Here is a 21,062-nt window from a genome sequence, read left to right as displayed (position 1 = left end):
TTTTCTGCCTAGTCTGATGTTGAACCACAATCCTGAACATCTCAGCCTCCTGAATACCTAAGATTACAGTCCTGAGCTATCAGCACCTGGCTTCTGAGGAACATTCTGAAACCAGACAGAAGATAACGTGTCAATTACTTATTTACCAGTAATACATTGAGCAATATTTCTCTAGCTTTAATACAAGTTTATATTCCCAAAACAGGCTCTACCCAAAAATTGAGAGGAAATACTCCAGAATTCAAAACATACCTCAGAGCCTCAACAGAGCAAGGAGCTGGACAACTAACCATTAAACATCAAGAAAACAACATGTGGGTGATGGAGCACAATCTTCAAGATCAACCTCAACAGAATGAGCTTTTAGACAGCTAAATCAGTAAGCAACACCAAAGTCCTCTCAGTCCAAAGACTGGTTGTACGACTTACTGTTAAAAGAAGTTGAAGGCTCGGGATTAAACGGCATGAATCAGAGTCCTGGGCTGTAATATACCAAATCTATGGGCATGACTGAGTTAAGGGAGGACCATGGGATACACAGGATGGAGAGAAAGGCAGAGTCAAAGGGAAACAGGGGAAGAAGGAGACAGAAGAGGTGACAGCCAGAGAATGACCCTGTCTTATCTAAAGTATACAGGAAAACAAAATGTGCCATGTAAAATATATGCATATAAACCTTAACCATGAAGCTTGCAAACATTATTATGTGAATAAATGTGGAAGGGGAAAAGTGCAAAAAAAAAAAAAAAAAAAGGGTGTGTGCCAGTGGCTCACAAACCTGTAATTCTAGCTACTCCAAACCTGAGATCAGAGCACTGTGGTTCAAAGCCAACCCAGACAGGAAAGTTTGTGAAACACATATTCACGGAAGTAGTATAAAGCCAAAAATGGAGCTGTGTCTGGCTCAAGTGGAAGAATGTGAGCTTTCAGCAAAAAAAGACAAACACACACACACACACACACACACACATATTCAACACACAAAGCACACCACAGGACAGGAAAATAAGTATTTGTTGGATGCTATGTTCTAGAAAGTAGAGAGTCAGAAGCCAGCATTATTCTCAGAAAGGTCAGTATTGAGACCACTAAAATATTGAGGAACAAAGAGAAAAACCACACAGGTACAGAGGAGGAGCATGCCGGAGACTTCATGCAGGGCAATACTTAACAGATTGCAAAGGGGGGTTAATAATTTATCAAAATGTGATTCATAGTTATTACACAATGATAGCATCCATCAAAATAAATAAAAACTGCTGCTCTCATGGTCCAAACAAATCGATGCTAAAGTAACCAAAACTTAGAATCGGAAAGAGGGACAAGTGGAGAAAAAATTTCCTGAGAAATTTTATTCCTTACTCCACTTCTAAGCACACTGATCATTTCATGTTTTCAGAAGCTGGTTTGGAACTTCTTTATGAATATGAGAAATCTGTACTATAAGATTAAGGAATCTTTTTTTTTTTTTGCTCAGGGTTTGAGCACTGTCCTTAGACTTTCTCAAGGCTAGCACTCTACTACTTGAGCCTCAGCACCACTTCCAGCTTTTTGCTATGTATGTGGGGTACTGAGGAATCAAACCCGGGTCTTCGTGCATGCTAGGCAAGCACTCTACCGCTAGGCCAAACTCCCGGCCCAGATTAAGGAATCTTAAAGTTCTACACTGTCTTATCCCTACAACGACCAAATGGATCCATTCACGTCATTTCAGAGATTATTATGATAAATTTAATGGAAGCATAACAACAGAAAGTTTTTTTTTTTTGCAAGTCCTACATTTCATGACAAGGACTCAGGATGCTCTCCACCAAACCCTAACAGGAAAGCTGGCTTTCTCCATCATTACCACCTTTTAATAATCTGCTCTTATGACCGGGGAACAAAGAGACCATGAGTGATCTATTCTGTTAACATCCCACATTCTACAAAGGCAAATCAAATCAAAACCAAAAAGATTCCTCTCAAACCTCCATTCTTAATGTCTGCAAAGAGCCACAGCTTAAATGTCATCTACAAGTAACCTAAAAATGCAATTCAAAAGCATGGAGAATATAAAGACGCACTCTTTCTTTCTGAGATAATGAAAATGGTCAACTCTGGAGTTCTCTGCTGGAGTCTCCTGCCATCTCCACAACATACACACACAGAAACATAGCAGGTTTTCCATGGCTTTGTCCCTTTTAAAGTTCCACTGTCAATTTAATTCTACTCAAGTATAATTTGGCCCAAGAAGAACTGTGCAAAATAGAAAAATAGGATAAACAGCAGTATAAAATCAACCATATAAAAACCACACAGCAGTATATACTTTATGTGTTATTTGAACTATCGAGACTATCGTTTAGCAAGATAACACCCCCAAAATGAAACCTGTTTATTTTCACATAAACTTCCACACTTCAAGTATTAAATAACAACTTTTATAATGGCTGTGTTTTCTTGACTATGTAACTGGTAACAAAAACAAAAAACCCAAAACAGCCCAACCTAGAAAAGTAACAGAAATTAAGAACCAGTATACCAGCCAGCTCCAATATGAGTGACCAGCAGAGGGCGTACATGCCCCAACAGAGCTACCTAGGGCAAACAAATACAATCATAAATCTGACCAAATTGGAAAGAGGGGTGACGGGTGACACATTTTGTTGGTGGTGGCCGTAATAAAATTGATAGTCTATTTAGGATTTCTAAGAAACATACACAAGTCCATCATTATGCAACAACAACCTTAACAGAGATTCCTAGGCTGCTCCATGCAAAACACGTTTGTTTTCCATTTTGTTTGTGTGTATGAAAGGCCACTCTAGTTCTGATTGATATGTTGGCATGACCTATAAAGAAGATCTCCGTAGTACATGAATTTTTAGAAAATAGATATTAAATTTCTAAAGCTTCATGCATATTTTGTAAATTACAATATTCTTTGTAGTACTCTTTGTGTATGTAACTCCATATGCCAAATGCAATTCTATTACTTCACTTTTGCAACTATTTTGTGGTTATGTTTGAGATGCACAAGTTGTATTCCCACTGGTCTGGGACTTACGGAATAGTGGTAAGCTGTCTGCTCTGCAACATTTGCTTGGTTATGTGACAACAGGATCTCCAGCCATGTATGTGCATACGCATGCACACAGGACTCTGTTTACTTGGGGAAGTTTTCCCAAAAATTCAAAAATCACAAGTTCCTCCTGGTACCTTCCAAGTTTAGGATTTCAGAAACAATAGTACAAATAGAAAATGAGTGGAGAGAGGGAGTAGGGGGAGATCATCTCACAAAAGCACCAAATTAAAACAAACATCCAATACTACATTATAGACTTTCACAGATTAAAATTTAAATATCCACAGGAAGTTTAATTTTAACTTTCAAACTCGTTAAAATAAAAGGAGAAATTGCACTTAAATTTCAAGCTGGAAAGCTTGGTTAATTAACCAGCACTTGTCTATCCACGGAAATGACCATCTCAACCTCACCTCTACTCACCCAACAAAAACAATGGAGCCGTGAAACATCTCCATCAGGTGATTTTTTTTTAAAGCATTCTCTGCAAACTGCAAGATGAACTTAATTTGCAGATACTTTTGCAACCAGGTGGCTTACGTTACATGTAGGTCACAACAAATAATACACATCCCTTGGCCTACATGGCTACAGCCATCTTCTGCATAAGTTAAAATGATGATGTTTTATTATTCCTAAGCACTCAATTCTGAACTGTTTGCACAATCTGTTAAGTCCAGGCAAATTTAAATGATTCTGACATGCAGCCTGCTAAGGCCAGTGATGAGGATAATGCCTCTTTACGTGGGTAAAATTCTGTAGCATATAGGTCACTCTCTTAAGGGGAATCAACTGTGTGTCTCTTCTTTGCATTTCCACAACAATCCTTCATCCTGCAGCCTGGAGCTGAGAGTGAAATGCAAGAAAGGAGCCGAGTGCTCAAAGCAAAAATCTGCTTCCAGGCCAATCCATTATATCTGACAAGTTAAATGTTCCATGGTAGGCCATATGGTACCAGAGCAGGCCCGACGATGGAAGAGGAGAACTCAGCAAATGCTTCACAATTAAGGAGTTTGGCTACAGACTTTACTTTGAATTACTTTATTTTTTTTTATCAAATTTTAAATGCTGTGCCCCAAATTTTCAATCCAGTCCCTTAATGAGAATCTTTTTCTTCTTCCTCCTCCTCCCCCTCTTCCTCCTCCTGCTCCTCCTCCTAATCCTCTTCTTCTTCTTCTTCTTCATCTTCTTCCTCCTCCTCCTCCTCCTCCTCCTCCTCCTCCACCCCCACCACCACCTATCCCACAAGTACCTTGAAATCATTTCCTAGCTGACATGGAAAGGTGAAAGTACTCCTGGCCATTCTTACCAAATGGTGCTGCAAAGAAGATCACCTGTAACCTCATTTTTTTTTTGAAATTTCAGAATAAATAATATGGACATTCTACCTACTCACTAAAGTTTCTAAATGAAACTGGTCATTGGAACATGTAAATTAAACACATACTAGGGCCCTAAAAGAAATCAATTTTCATTCTAAAATCTAAAAAGTTCTTAAATACTGATCTCCAAATCATAAAGGTGTACTCCCATTTCTTCTGTGGACGAAATGAATAAATGAACTCACGACTGCCTCCACTAAACTTACTACTTCCTACCTTGCCACAAATGACAACTACCAGGTCCCAGAAACAAATCTTTCAGGCTATCTAAATCAGTCTGTCTATGAAAGCTGTGGTGTATGTGAATCGATAGTTGTTGTTAGGGACCAATGTAATAAAAGGACACTAATACTGTGATCAAGGTTTGCATTATATTTTGGCAGAAGTTGAAATAAGATGAAAACAGTTAATCTATTGTATACTATTTTACCATTCTTTCATATAAAGAAAGCAATTGTCCTTATTTCTCCCAAAGAATTCTTGAGGAACAATTAGAACTGTAATGAAAGCTAAAAAAAAAAAAAAAATGTGTTCTCTGCCAGGGGCCCAAACAATTCTGGTCCAACTGTAATTCGTCACAAGTCACATTTTGGAAAATGATATACTCTTTAGAGAATTATATAGTGTGTATGTGCCTATGTGAGTGCGAACACAATAATGGATAGGTCCTAAACAATAATGATTACCATTTAGATACTCACACTGGTTTGCAAACATGAAATTCACAATGACAAAGAAAAACATGCACAGATCTTTCCAAAAGAGAAGGCTCTAAGACTCATTTCCCTAAACAATTTCCACTCTCCATTTCTCTAGAGGGTCACTATTTCCCTCAAATGCACCAGCTTCTGCCTTAATTAAGAATAACATTAATTTGCCGGGCACAGTGGCTCATGCCTGCAATCCCAGCTACTTGGAAAGCAGATATCAGGCAGATAACTAAACTAGCCTGTTAAAGTAAGTTCATAGAACCCCAATCTCAACCAACAGCTAAGTGTGATAACATGTACTTGTCTGTCCAGATATGTGGAAAGTACAAACAGGAAGATCAAAGCTCAGGAAGTCCAGACAAAAATACAAGACCCTATTAAAAAAATAACTGAAGTAAAAATTAAAAAAAAACTAGGGGTCTGGCTCAAGGGTAGAAGCACTGGCCTAGTAAGTTATGATATATTGCATTCAAACCATGATACCCTCCCCCCCAAAAAGGATAACATTATTTTAAATAACATATATACTTCACAAAAATGGATCCTTTTTCTTCATGGTGAAAATGATGCACACATCTTTCTAGAGGTCTTAAAGTCACCATGTATTAACAATTTAATGCAATTATATATTTGGATCTTTCTTGATAACTTAAGATAAAAATCCTGAATTATGTAAGATGGAACATGGGTTATAAATTGATAATTTGCATTTTGCTAAAAAATGCTTATGACTCCTATAATATTCAATGTTTTCACACACATTTATTTTGGTGCTCAATGTAATTTTGGTAGGCAGCAATTATAACTATTACTTTCGTTAATGCCTTCATTCAACATATGAGAAACCTAGATGGCTTAGAGTTGAATATAATCTATTTGCCTCAGCCACATACAACAAGGAAACAGAGGAGCCTCCGTTTCTGTCCAAGCTTACTTATAAATCAACACTATGTTTTCTAGGCCATTCCACCACTGGCCAATTTTGAAGTAACAAATAAGTTCTACTTAAGAATTCACATACATGTATTCCTTACAGTTTTACTTCTAAGAAAAAATTGTGAGATGTTTTGATGTAGTATTAGTGCACAACTGAAAAACAGAACCAGCCTCTTATGTAGGGGTTTTCTAGGAGGTATGAACACACAAAACACACACACACACACACACACACACACACACACACACACACACACACACACACACGTTTATACAATGTAGCCACACATATACCTCAACAACAACAGAGTTCTCTGGGCCATCATGTGCCATAAATTATATTCCTGAGTATATAGAACCACATTTTTATTACTAATTAAAATGTCCAGATGGGAAAATAATACCTGACCTAAGGGGCTTTTCAGTATACTGAATGTCAATGTACAATTCGTGCATTTCTAAAAAATTGAAAGACTGGCCTGTATTGAGATTTCTATAGACTATTTTAAGCCATAAGTGGACAGCAGTGAAAACATGGTTTGCACTCAAAAAAATATATCTGCATTAAACTCTAAAGAGGACAGAAGATCTGAAAAGAAAGCTTATGGACTCCAACAGAAAGACAAGCAATGTGGGTATCTTTTCCTGGAGGAAACATACAACAAAGGAAAGTGAATATATTTGTAAAGATATTCCTATCATTTTATAGAGCTCTTTCTCTATGGTTTATTTTACAGGTCATTAATAAGAGTAATATTTTAAAATACATCTGAATCTTTTAAGTCATTTTTCTTCATTGTTAACATTATATATAGGTATAGGCTTTAGGTCTTCATCAAATAGCAAATATCTTTCCACCTCGTAACAGTTTTAAAAATATGGATTCCTGTTTGATGCCTGAAATTCAAGCTTGGCAGTGAGGCTCATGAATAATAGACTTCAGGAAATCACAAATGCTTTTAAAATGTTTAAGCAGTGACTTCCTAATGCTAAGTGGATTCTTTTTTGCTCAAGCAAACATTTTTGCAAATTTTTAGGCTGCTTTGATTCGCAAATGTTCTCCCAAACATTTCCACCAGCCAGCCACTGAAATGTCTCCACAGATCCCAACCAATGGGAGAGTTTGCAAGGGAAATGGGAGAAGCAACTGGATGGGATGTATTGGCAGTCACACTGGCTTCATTGTCCATAAACAAATGTTGATTCTGTTGCAATACCTGAAACAAAATCTTCAGAGGTCTCCAAAACACAAGTGCTTTCACATTCTAGGTCATGGGGCTGTAATTCTCATTGACTGAGGAGATGACTTCTAAGCAGGTTGAAACTGGTCACCCACAGGTTTCCTATTTCAGAGTTCAATAACTCCAGTAAATGTGGCCCGCTGCTGACCAGTGGAAATCTCATCACTTGAAAAAGAAAAAGCTCACGGGAATTAACGTGTACCAAACAGGAAGCAGAAAAGGCAACAAATGGGCCCTGACTGAGATCCCATGTCTCCGCTAGGGTGATGACAGAAGAGCTTGCTTTCAAAAATATTTCCCCAAAGGAATACGTCAAGAGAAGAGATGCATCTAAAGCCATCTTTACTCTGATAATAACTCAAGAAAGAACTCATGGCAACGAAGTTTTCTACAAAGAACAACAGGATGGCATATTCAAAAACAACTTATGAATAAAGCCTGGGTCATACTTGCAACGAATAAACACCTCACCCCCCTCTCTATTCTCTACTCCAAAAACTTGCTTTTGATAATGACAGAATTCCTTTAATACAGATGAACTAACCATTTCCCAGTATTCCTCCACCTTCTTTAACTACACATGCTGGGCCAGGGGCTGGCCTCAATGAGAACAAAAGCAAATCTCAGGGTTCAGGACAGTTGCTAAGACAGCTCTGAAGGTTTGAGCTACGATATATTTACAAATCTGGTGGGACAAGAAAATTAACAGGGAATTTATGGACACCATAGGAAAGTTCTGGTTATAAGATTATAAGGCAGTGCTTCTCAACCTCTAACCTTCACATTTACTCTCTGCCTTCTGCCATCACTTCCTCCTTTACATATATTAGAAGTGGTCCGAGATCTCATCAGATGTGGTTTTGACACAGATTTCAAACCACAGATTTTAATTGCACCTCAAATACAGGGGGAAAGTAACTCAATCACAGCAGGAAGCATTTAAACAGAAAAAAAAAAAGAAACATTATCTTTCAGTGAACAGCGAACAGTTACTCTGCACTTAGTTGTACTGTATAAAAGAAACTTTAAAAAGCTCCATAAAATGTCAGAATTAACCTATCGTCTCAGATTGCTTACAGGTGAAATTCTACCATCTGGATGGGCAGTTTGCCCATAGAAAAATGAAAGAAAAGAAAAAATGGGGGTAAAATAAGCAAAACCTTCTCCTAGCTCCTATTTTAGCATGACACATATTAAAGGAAAGAAGGTAACTAATCTACCAACATGGAGACACATTCACCTTACACACAACACATGTGTCTGTGTGCACACAGCCGGGCTCATGTACAAAGGATCATACATACACAGACACATACAAAAAAACACTTGATAAAAAGCAAGACATTGAAACGAAATTATCATCATTGGATCTGAAAGGTTAATAGAGAATCGAAATCTAGCAGGTCTTAATTGTGTAACCAGGACAAAAGAGTCACTGGAAGGTCCTTGTTGAATAGCAAGTGACACTTTCTATTTTACTGAGCACTGTGAAGCAAGACCATCAAAGTTTCCTTTTTTCACTCCCTTGTTTTAATATTATTATTAAGTAGTTATACAAAGAGGTTTCAATTCCCTAAGTCAGGTTATGAGTACAATGCATCTTGATCACTGTCTCCCGTCAATCATCCCGCCCTCCCCCTCCATCCCCATCCCATCCCTTCCTTGTTACAAAACAGAACTTTCTATCTTCTAACAAGGCATATTTATCTTCTTTATTTTTGCTGGGAAAGCAACTCTGGAAGTTACAAATAAACAGGAAACTGCATCTTAGCAACTCCCAAAACTTTGATATATCATTTGAGACTGAAAATGCTGACAAATTTTACAATCTATAAAGAGATGTGTTTTCATTCTCCCTTTTTAAAAAATCTTTACACAGGCTTTTTCTTTTTTCAACATGTGCCTCAGTAAGAAGATCTGAGTTATTAATAATGTTATTATAATATTTTGAAGCTAGAGAGCAAATAGGAAACCAGACTGGACCTGCAGAGCTAGCCACGAGTTTGTCTTTAACTTTAGCTACAATGACCATCATGAATGGCTGGGAATCTACAAATCTGCCAACCAAAAGGTGGACATTTTGAAAGCAACACACAGAGGTTTATAAATTAAGAACTGTCTAATGTATGCGGTCAGTGTCTCTGTTCAAGAGTTTCTGAGTATCCACTTTGAATGTACAGTATGTCCTAAAATTACATTTCAAACACAAAACTAGAGTGTTAAGTGAATTATGGGTACATTTTCAAACTCTTATATTAAACCAAAGAGATTAGATTTTTTTAAAAAACCCACCCTGATTAGAGAAATCAAATACTTGCTTTTCTCCTGACCTTCAGGACAGCGCACAAAGGAAGACACCCGGAGACCCAGGCCCAAATATATGACGAAGAGTGGCCAAAACGCCACAGTGGATGAATTTGCCAGCCAGGGGACAGAATACACCACGCTGGCACTGGGCTGTCCTAACACGTTTTACTATGTAAATTTAAATAGTCTTGAAAGGGAAGGAGGAAAATGGGTTTTTTTAATACCCTTAAAAAAAAATAAGTTTGCCAGAAATGTTCATACTTGGGTCACGAATAAAAGCACTTTCATACTGGGGGGCGGGGGGAGGAACAGGACCTTGTTGTTAGGCTAGCGCTTATCACATGTTTCCTAGGATGGAAATCTAGGGGGGTGGTTTAAAGAGTTAAAGACTCCCTACCATTAATTTGCATCTGGTGCTTTTAGTGTGTGTGTGTGTGTTTTTTTCCTCCCTGAAAAGTTGGCAGAGCTGCCGATTTTCCATAATGCAAGCATTTGGGAATTGTGAGCGGAATGAAACCGATCCAATCTCCTGACTGCGACATGAATTTTCATTAATTACAACCTTGTCAGCAAAAGCATTATCAAAGCTGAATATGAAAATGCTAATGAGTCCTCATTTGCATATTTTTCTTTGTTGGAATGTCATTAATTATTACATTTTATGATGATGAATGCAGCTGTCGAAGCTCTCCGATGCATAATTAGCCATCAGAATGCCAGGAGCCGATCAGCATTTTTGGGTGAAAAAAACAAATTTCACTTCCACTCTCCCCCATCCCACCACCACCAAACACACATACATACACACACATACACACACACACACACACACACACACACACACACACACACACACACACGCTGATGACGCAGGTCCTGAGGCCGGACTTTGAGCAAGTAGGTTAAAGGGAATTAATCTTTAGTTTAAAATTATTTTGTTTTTCACCGATAATGGTCTTATACAATAGGAGCAGTTCTTAATAAAAAAAAATCGTTATTCCAGCTTAATTAATGCCATGCTTAATTATAACACCATGATGTCAGCGGTTTTAATTAAGTATTGGCTCCGTTACAAAAAAAAAAAAAAAAAAAACTCCTTACTGGAGTAGAGTCACAATACACCGATTTGTGCAAATCATTTATGTGAATTTTCAGTCTTCCATGGCTCGTGAACGATTCCAATAGTAACAGGCAGAATTAAAACTCCATGCACACAGGCATGCGTAAGAGAGTACACACACATACAGACAAACAGACATACACACACACACACACACACACACACACACACTCTCATACATACTCTCCCACTCACAGACCAAACGAACTGGGGAAACCGTCCTTTCCTCCTCCATTACTTGGATAGGCTTTAGAGCTTACCTACTTGACCACTTTTTTGAGCTAAAGTGTAAGTGAAGATGACAAAACATAGCTCATCCTCTCTCAGCCGCTGGGAACGGTGTTTATAAGTAAAAAAAGAAAAACAACACAGAGCAGATGGGACCATTACACATGACCAAACCAATCAATCACAGATGAAGGGCCCAGGTGCAGCGCAGCCGTGCAACAACGCACCATTTCACAGTCTGTCAGACACACACACACGGTCGTCCATGAGTGACCCTCCTCCGTTCCCCCCAGACCTCATCTGGGGCGCTGCGCCCCTCTCGCCTGCCTACGCTCCAACTGACGTCTTCATAATCGCCCTGTCTTTCTATCTGTGGTGGCTCCCAAGGAAGACAGGGTGGAAGGGGTGCTGCCGGGGGGATGGGCAGGGGAGATGAGGACCCGGCTCACATCATTGTCACTTAGGGGTCCAGTCCTCCCCCTTCTGCCATCCTCAAGGCCCCTCCCTCCAAAACCACTGTCAGAATCGCTTCTCTCACCATCATTAAGCTCATTAATTTTTCAGGGTGACTGCTTGTTTGTGGCACCCCAACTGTCTACTATCAGAAATGGAAAGTCTGTGAGGTGCTTGCTTGTGAGGTAGAGAGATGTGTGCCATTCCATAAATTCACAATTACAAATGTTAGAAATTAATTAATTGGAAGTGATAGATGAATATTATCCAGGGCCCCTGAAAAGTAGTTAATATGAAACCCTGGTGACCCCAAACATCCTAAAGTATCCATTTTGTCCCAAGATTTTGTGTCTTAAATAATTTCCATGACCTCTGACATCTTATATCACCAATGTATCCAGGAATCACTGAAGCCAGATAAAATTGTACATCTGCAGGCTTCATGAGCTAAGACTGTCAAACACTCATTTAACAGGAACATGTTCAGCACAGGCTCCACACCTTGAATTCATTCACAGCCTAACTTGCTATAGCTTATAGCTTTCCTTATTCAACACACACACACACACACACACACACACACACACACACACACACACACACACACACACACACACACCCCTAAAGCCTATCAACTATATTGGGGGAAAAATCTCATCATATCACATAGAAAAATAAATTTTGCCTTCAGTGACTCAACAAACTCTTCCACCATATATTTCTTCTGAAACCTAGAAAATTTATAACGACGTATTCCAGCTCTTTTGATACTGCACAAATCTTGCTAGGAATCATCTTTATTTCAACCAAAGTACTGAACAGGGATAGAGACTTCCTCCAGTGTGTGGAGATAATTGTTCAAGAATGATCAAATGTTCTCAACAATTTCTGATTTATCTTGCCAATTTGGAGATGAGAAGGAGTTTAGGAAAGCATTCAGACCCTATAAAGAACACGAGGTGGTGGCAAAATAGCTTAATGGATGGATGTCCAAAAATGTTCCGACATTTTAGGCTTTACTGGAGATAATGATAATCAAAATAAACCCTGCCAACCTGCCACTCTGAGGATTAAGCAAGTTATCACTTCTATGAAGTTACCTATATTGATAAAAAAATAAAATGAAGAATATAGGTCAAGTTGGTAAGAAAAGGTTCTACCTAAAATTCTGCATGCCATTCCACTCAAAGGCAAAGGCAATTTTACAGAACACTAGGCAGATTGGATTTGTTGAAATGAAAGCTTCGCCTCTTAGCATGGGTCCTACCATCAATTCAAGCATGTTTTCAGAATGGTTTGATGACGCACTTGTTTTGAGCTTATTATTTTTTTTTCTTTTGAGAATTCAGTATGCTAAATTCTTTACCAGTGAAGCTATCCTTTGAAAACTGTCAAACAGTGAACTAATCATGGATCTTCCTGTACAATAATATATCTCAGAATTTATACGCTTAATACTTGATAACAAGAAGCCTCATCTCTGAACTGTATAGAAAAAAAAAGAAAAAAAAAACCTATTGAAGTATTGCACAGCCATGCAGAAAGGCTTACCTTGTGTTTTGAGTGTGTATTTTTCCCTTTCTAGGATGAGTTTCCTACACATTTGCATTAATAAATTTCTATTTTCAAGCTCAACAGAAATTACAGTACAAAAAGCAGATGTGTACATTGGAGTCTTTCAAATTAAATTCCCCAAAGCAGAGACCATTCTAGCTCGAGATCAAAGGAACTAAAACACGATCTCCTCCCCCTTCCCATATAATTACAGAGAGTTCATTTCTTTTGTTACGATGAGCACAACAGGTAAATCTTAAACCTGAAAGATAATGACCAGGTGCTTCTGCTCAGCTTTGCCAGGTTGCTGCATCAGTCTGCTCTGAACCCCTGCTGTTTAAACCACTATTCTATAGAAAGATGGCAAGTGTCTCCATGCTCATCTCTACTTTATTCTTGGAGGTGTGTTTCTTTCCCACATTAAGACTGCAGAACGGTTCCATGATGGACACAAGCCACCTTGCAACCCAGCTGTTCTACAGGACAGATATATCCATCCCTAAAACATACATCAAGAAAAAGAAACACATTGGGATGCACCCTGTGTTGGTAGTCCACCTAAAAACCCTTTTTGGAAGTAGATGGGATATAAATAATGAATAAATGAGCAGTGACACTGTTATGAAATGTCATATCCTGGCAGTCCTGTGAAAGGACAAGACCCTGGGGAGGGACAAGAAAGAGATGCAACCACAGAGTTATCCAAAACGGAGGTTCGAAAGGAAATCTGTTCCACTTGGCACAATTAGCATGATCTATTTCTGTGGGGAATATAGGTGGAGAGAGTAATAATTTCAGCCCAACCCCCCCAAAACAGAGAACTTGGTAGAGAATACCCTCTAGGCTTGACAGCCTTGAAAATCAACTGCATCCTATGTATGCATTTCCATCTTCCTTTTAAAATTCCTAGTACCTCATTTCATCCTGTGTTGCCATAGGCATCTGTTTCTCTCTAATTATTTGCCATTTGGTGGGGGGGGACTACTTAAATTCCATGTGCATCTGGCCCAGGCTCAGTGTGTGTGTGTGTGTGTGTGTGTGTGTGTGTGTGTGTGTGTGTGATGCTTAAATATTGTGCTTGATATTAGGACAATCTTATATACAGATACCAAAACCTCCCTTCCCAGAAAATGCTTCTGTATCTTCTTCTCCTTGAAGTACACACATGACCAATATTTATGAAACGAATGTTTACACATAGTGTGTGTGTGTTATAGATTCTACACACACACACACACACACACACACACACACACACACACACACACAGCTCCTTTCAAATGACTTAGTTTCTGGCAAATAAAACTAATGCCAGTAAGTGTCCCAATCAATGTCCTCATAATAGAAATATTAGTAAAAATAGTATTTGATTCCTCAGTAACTAGGCCCTTTTACCTACTGAATTATTTTCTACTGATTAAAAAGAAAAAAAGAGAGAGAACATTATTGCATGAAAATATCCTTATAAGGACATTCCCGCCTCAAAACAGAGAAGTAGAAAGACTTGAAAACTCAGCTACCAAAAACCTCCCAACACGGGGTTGATATTTGCCTGTGTCTCTTCCACACATCTCTCCTTCTTTGGTTCCTTTCTTCATCTTTGCACCATTCTTTCCCCTTCTTCCTCCTGCTCCCACCCAAAATGAGGCTCTGTATGACAGAAAAATACTGGATTGTAAGCATGGATATCTGCCTTCAAAACTTACCTTGGCCAATAAACTAAGTATGTGGAAATGTGCTTTCTCACATAAGTAAAAGGATTCCTAAGCTTTCTTCATGGAATAGTTATAATTTTTAGTAATATTTGCAGTGGTGATAATGATGTACCCCAAGCTAACTAATGTGCAGTACAGTGAACTTGGTAGTCAACCTGCCTGGCTGTGAACCCCAAATTAATAACCTGGATCCTGATGAGTTACTGACTTTTTGGTGTCTCTATTTTCTTGCCAGTAACACAATACTAGTAACAATACCTAAACATATGTTGTTCTGTCAAATAAGATCTTAAAGGTGCTCATTTATTATTCATTATCAACTGTCTCCCTCACAATGTATCTTTCATATGGAAAAGGAATATATTTAGTTCACTATTATATTTGTATAGCCTAAAACAGTCCTTGGTATATGGTATGCAGATACTAAATCAACTTCTCTTTAGTGAATCAATGAGTAAACCAAAAATTGTGACAATCAGTAATTCTGGAATGAATGAAAATTATATACATACTTAATATATACAACATGTACAGTGTTGCATATGACCTAAATCTTCAAGAAATTGATCTTACAGAGAAGTATAAAAAAACATAATTATAAACAGTAGAAGGTAACACTGCATTAGAAGTACATATAGTGAATTCTTTGCCAGGTCAGAGGAAAGATAACTCCGTTCTGGGGAATGAGCATCTTCCATGATTTTACTAAAAAAAAATAAATAAATAAAATAAAATAAAATAAAAGCCTCTCTGGACATTTTTATGGTAGCCATGACATCGCTAAGGTTATCAACAATGTAAAAGGTTTATCTTTCTTAGTAATTAAAAATATGTACTCTAATCTCTCAATTCTTAAAAAATGCTATATATGCAAATCTGTGTGTGTGTGTGTTGCACAAGGTTTCTTCCTTGAGCAGCTTCTGTTATTCTCAATTTACTACACTTAAATACTGAGACTGCTTTAATATTAGAATTTACATCTGCCTGTTTACTGAAGATTCCACCAGAAATCCTATTCCTTCTACTACAGGCCATCTATGCCTTAAACCCAACTGCCTATTTCTCATCTACACCTGCATGGTTTCAAAGTACATCAAACTTAACACCAGATGAGTGATCTTTCTCTTTAAATGTAGACACTTGCCAAATGTGGTTTTGTACCAATTGAAGAAATGGTGTGAAACTGATGAAGAACCTGCTATCTCTGTGCTAAATGCACAGAAATAAATACTATTATTTTCACTTTTTAAATGCTCGGGAAAGTTTTATTAACAAGTTAACTTTTTTGAGTTGTTAGATTAGGAACGTGGGGATTCATGCATATGGGGGAAGCACCCTAATACTGAACTTCACCCCAGTAATATTCTTTATTTTGAAGAATAGAAAGACCCAGAGAAATTGGTCCCCATTTTATCACAGACCATGAATTTCTGGGTACGCAGCTCAAAACAAAGGGATGAATAATGTTTGGTGTCAAGAAAAAAATCTTGTTCCCTTAATTTAAGTTCCATAACCTAGAAGAGATGATTACACTGTGACTCTCCTGTTTTGTACTGGAAAGATATTTTGGACAATCGATGATATGTCTACTCAGGGGCGGAAAGGATACATATAACCCCATCTAGGAGAAGAAAAATGACAATGATAAAAGAGAAAAGTCATCAAAAATAATCGTAAGTAGGAAAAAGTTACCACAAAGTAAAAAAACAAACAAAGCAGGGCATTAAATATATGTTATATATATTTTTATATATAATCAATGAAATGCTAAGATAGCACAATTTTTAAGAGTAAATATTTCTATAGTATAACTAAGGAACCACAGAAGACATAAATGGATGAATGCCTGGCAAGGCTGATCAAGGTGATGGGACCTGGTATAAGTAGAATCTCTCTAATCAGAAAACCCCTGGTCCCAGGGAAGGGCAAAACAGGTGCTAATACTTTCAGAAAATATCATGCCTGAGATTCTCAGATCGTCCTCATGAAGAGATATCTATATTTTCTACAATAACTTTTAAAAAAATTCCCATCGTTTTCCAGGCTCCATCACTAAGACCTTTCCGAAGTCTGGTGATTTGATTCCCACTTCCAAAGCCTAAAAACTCACCTGTTTGGATTCTGACATGATCTACCACAGACTATGATCTACCACAGAGGTTGTACAGCTCTTCCATGCAGTAATGGTTGCCTGGCTCTTTGCAGTGAAGATGCTATGGCTGGAATTCTGTTGGCTGCACACAGTTGGCTGGGTGTTCTCAGACAGAGACCTCAAGTGTGTTAAGTCACAGGTGTTAAATATTATTAGAACACTGGTCTCCCCATAGCTACAATTTAGACCTTTCCTGGCTCTCTCCAACAGAAAGAAGACTAAATCAAATGTTTTCTCTTATCACTCATATATAAGTCACAGACAAGTTCAATGGAGAAAATGTCTGTTTGCCAACACTTGCTATGCCAAAGTCACCCTGATTTGGTATAAAAGATCAGGATTCTGATAGAAGGTAGAAAGGACAAAAGGTAGTTTTTACCTTTTGTGCTCACCCAGGGCCTACAGTGGGCAAAGGTTATAATGTGCAAGTTTTCTAGCACCAAAGCAGGAGAGGCAGAGATTCTTAGAGCCCAAACAACTGTTTGAACTCTCAATTCAAAAGGCCATTTGTAAGCTCAGCAAACCTCACAGGAGAGAACTCCCTCAAGGCAATGAGTCACACTGGTTCACAAGGCTAACAAATCAATGACACAGACTTACAATAGGCAAGTTTAAGTTCTCTGTGTTCATACGTATGAAAATAAAGGAGAGCATTTCATGAAATGAAGGTTTGTTTGACTGTTGGTTTGTTAATTATGGATACAGAGGTAGGCCAGGCTTCAGAAACAAAAATAAATTGATGAAAACCTTCATCAAATTTGAAGGCTTGCTACCTTTCCAATCAAAGTAGTTTGGGAAAAGCTACTGGACAGTACCATCTAGAAGTTTTGCTTCATAGTGCTGAGGTGGGTCTCAACTTTTGTGATATCCAGAAATTGGAAGTAAGCTATGAACTATGCTTTTTACAATCACTGACAGAAAAGCTTTTGTCATTTAAGCTAAGACCATAAAAGCCTGCAGGGGGAAAAAAGGTGAAAGAAAAACAAAGAGAGAGAGAAAAGGTCCCAGGACAGGCAAGTTAAATCAGCTGATAGAATACTGAAGAGAGCTATCTTAAGAAGAAAGAGGGAACAGATTTTTCTGCTAAGAAATGGGTAAAGATACTTACAGTCGTTTAACTGTAACTATGATAAGATCAACTAGGCCAATGCAAACATAATTAGGAAGTCTGACAACTCCTAAAATTCTGGAAGTCACATTTTCTTGCCATTTTTCTTTCCTCTTCTTTGAGAACTACCTACTCCATCAAGAATGCACAAAGTCTCAAATTGAACAGTGAGGACACAGAGTGAATACAGAGTGTGCTGAATGCCGATCAGGTAAGCTCTTACCACCTACAGCCTAAGGAAATGGACCACAAGGTTGAAGTTTTGTTTGGGGGGTGTTTTTTTCGGGGGGTGGCGGGGGTAATCTTTCAAGATCCAAAACTTTGGGTTTTCATAAATTTTAGAGAACAAATCCCAAACAAAGACTAAAACATCTCACTCACGGACAGTGGGACAATACGTCAGATAATCATCCAAAGATAATAGCAACTAAAGGAACAGAGAGATATAGTCATAGAAAAATAGGATCAGGGTTTCTCTGAAATTCTACACTGGGAAAGTCAAAAGGAAAACTTTGGAAACTTAAGCCTCTGTCATTTCAAAATGATAATCTTTCTTTGTAGTGCTGAAGCAAAACCTGTATGCATTCAAATTCCTCATTAAATAGGTTCAAGGTAAGAAGGGAAGAAGAAAGCTAACAACCAGGAATTCCTAGCTTGGCCTCTCTCCTTTTTACACACACACAGACCATACAGTGTAAGTGGCTGAACACAAGATGCACACTCCTTTCTCAGAGAGCATGGAAACAAGGTCTCCCACAAAGTAAACAAGCTAGATTCATCATCTGTTTGAGAGATCTACTCTGCCACTCACCACTGGGAATACACAGTTCAACTATTTTGCTTTAAGTTTTGTCAAAGACTGTAACTTACTTGGATATTAACACTGCCCTTAATTCTACAAAGGCGTCTCCTTCCAGGCCAGCAGTATATTTGGCAAACACAAGCCCTAGCAAATGCATCCATTTCTTTTAATAAAAGCAACAGGTCCTACTGCCCTCACTTACCCTTATTAAACACTAATGATGACAGTATTTGCCCTTCATTTATGAGCCCTTTAATCATCTTTCTTTTGAGGTCTTTTCAAAAACTATTATTACAGGGGTCCTACAGGGTGCTGAAATATGTAAAAATGAAAAGGGAAGAGGAGGGGACTGTACAGGAACATAGAAGAAAAAAAGCCATAATCCTTTGTGTAGTCCCTTAGAAGTTGCTCTACTGCTTGCATGTAATCATCATAACTTACATTTGCATCTACTATTTTTATCTCCTGGTCAGATCTACCTGGATCTCCCAGGTCAATAAAGTCTGCTAATTAGGAAGCCATGCTTCTAGGCTGGAGATGTGGTTCGTGGAGATGTGGCACTCGCCTTGCCTGAACAAGGTCCCAGGTTCAATCTCCAGCCACGCAAAAGCAAAACAATGAAAAGCATATGATCAGAACCTAGTTATTAAAAATAGGTCACCAGGCATAATAATATATGTATGTAATCCTTGCACTTGAGAAGCTGAGACAGGAAGACTGAGTTTGAGGCCCTAGGCTACTATGTATCAATAATAATAATAATAGTAATAAATTTTTTTAAACACCTGTAGGCAAATACCCTTCAAATCACTAAATTACTAACTAGGAGTCCCGCTGTCAGGCTTACTTTAACCTTTTCTGTTTATCACTTCCCATATGGGTAAAATGAGTATAGTAACGGCTTCTGGCAAAGGATTATCATTAAGATAAGATGTGCAACTAACAACACAGTGTTTGGCACATGGCAAGAGCAAGAAAATTTCTGGAAGGCCAACAGTTTGGCCTAGTGGCAGAGCGCTTGCCTAGCATGCACGAAGACCCGAGTTCAATTCCTCGGTACCAGATACACAGAAAAAAGCCAGAAGTGGTGCTGTGGCTCAAGAGGTAGAGTGCTAACCTTGAGGAAAAAGCCCAAGGACAGGGCGCAGGCCCTGAGTTCATGCTCCAGGACTGGCAAAACAAACAAACAAAACTTCTGGAGATTATCAGAATAGGATTAATATAAATGAACAGGTATGGACATTGGCAAGATAAATTATGAACACCAGTGGACAAAGCTCACTGTAACTACTATTCAGGACTGATAGAGTGGACATCTACTTCATTCTTACACAAACGAGTAAATTCTATGTTTGTATTTGATATGAAGACTGGACCTTTATCAGTATGGCTTTGAAATGCATGCCTTTCGAGAGACTAGGAAGACACTGGATAGTCATGAGATGAAATGTCTCTTCAAGTATATCCCACAGTGGCTGCTACATGTATGTGTTAAGCAGCATGTATTTCACCTGTAGGTGTTCAGAGGCCAAACATATCAGGTCAGAGTCCTATGGCTTTTCGCTCATGCTAGAATATTTAGTTTATAACAGATCCCAGGACCAATGACCTCGCCCTCTGCATCTCTGTCTGCTGGTGTCACTTATGTACTCAATCATCCATGCCAGGACGCTGACAGACTCATTTCCTCTTCAGCTGTCACCCTAAAGTGTTTCCCAGTCCTTTACAGCTTAACACTTAAAGGCTTAATTCCCTACCCACTTGCAACTTTTATTCTAAAAGAATACAACAAAACCAATCAGGTGAAGGCTGACAGAGTACAAAATGCTGCTCGCACAGGCAAAAGTTCTGGTTAATGTATTTATAATTACAAGGCACAGTCAAACAAATCTTACTCATTCACTAAGCTCAACTATATTTCTTCTCCTTTGATTCCTCTACACTGACTTGTGGCATCCCATTTGCTCCTTCTGAGAAATAGTCACTACATTTATAACTGAGTGGCAAGTTTCAAGCACTATGTACAACATATGTTGGTTGTACATTTGTGTACATGGTAAAAATCTGAGATTTTCTATTTGGTGATAGTGTTAAAAAGTTCCAAGGGAGAATTCTTTTTCTGGCAATGTTCTAAAGCCAAGAAGACAGAATAACCCCTCTGTACTAATCACTTCTCATGTAAGACAAGCCTGAGTTCCATTCCTCGGTACCACATACATAGAAAAAAGCCAGGAGTGGTGCTGAGGCTCAGGTGGTAGAGGTCTAGCCTTGAGAAAGTCCAAGGACA

General features: G+C 38.4%; 1 protein-coding gene across 9 annotated transcripts in view; it reads right to left on the bottom strand.

Moving 5' to 3' along the window:
- Tcf4 (transcription factor 4) overlaps nt 1–21,062 on the bottom strand; it is a 343,820-nt gene that overhangs the window by 179,494 nt on the left and 143,264 nt on the right. Inside the window, exon 1 of one of the 9 annotated variants that reach the window (XM_090353057.1) lies at nt 11,024–11,042. The exons of the other annotated variants lie outside the window; for them this stretch is intronic. The gene's annotated coding sequence lies outside the window, so the exon portion shown is untranslated. Of the gene's footprint in view, nt 1–11,023; nt 11,043–21,062 lie in introns of those variants that run through there. 9 annotated transcript variants of the gene reach the window in all.

This window comes from Megascapheus bottae, chromosome 19, assembly GCF_031878675.1.
Source record: "Megascapheus bottae isolate mThoBot1 chromosome 19, mThoBot2.hap1, whole genome shotgun sequence".
Taxonomy (NCBI): domain Eukaryota; kingdom Metazoa; phylum Chordata; class Mammalia; order Rodentia; family Geomyidae; genus Megascapheus; species Megascapheus bottae.
Note: the sequence above shows the minus strand (reverse complement) of the source record. Positions and strands in the feature narration are given on the sequence as shown.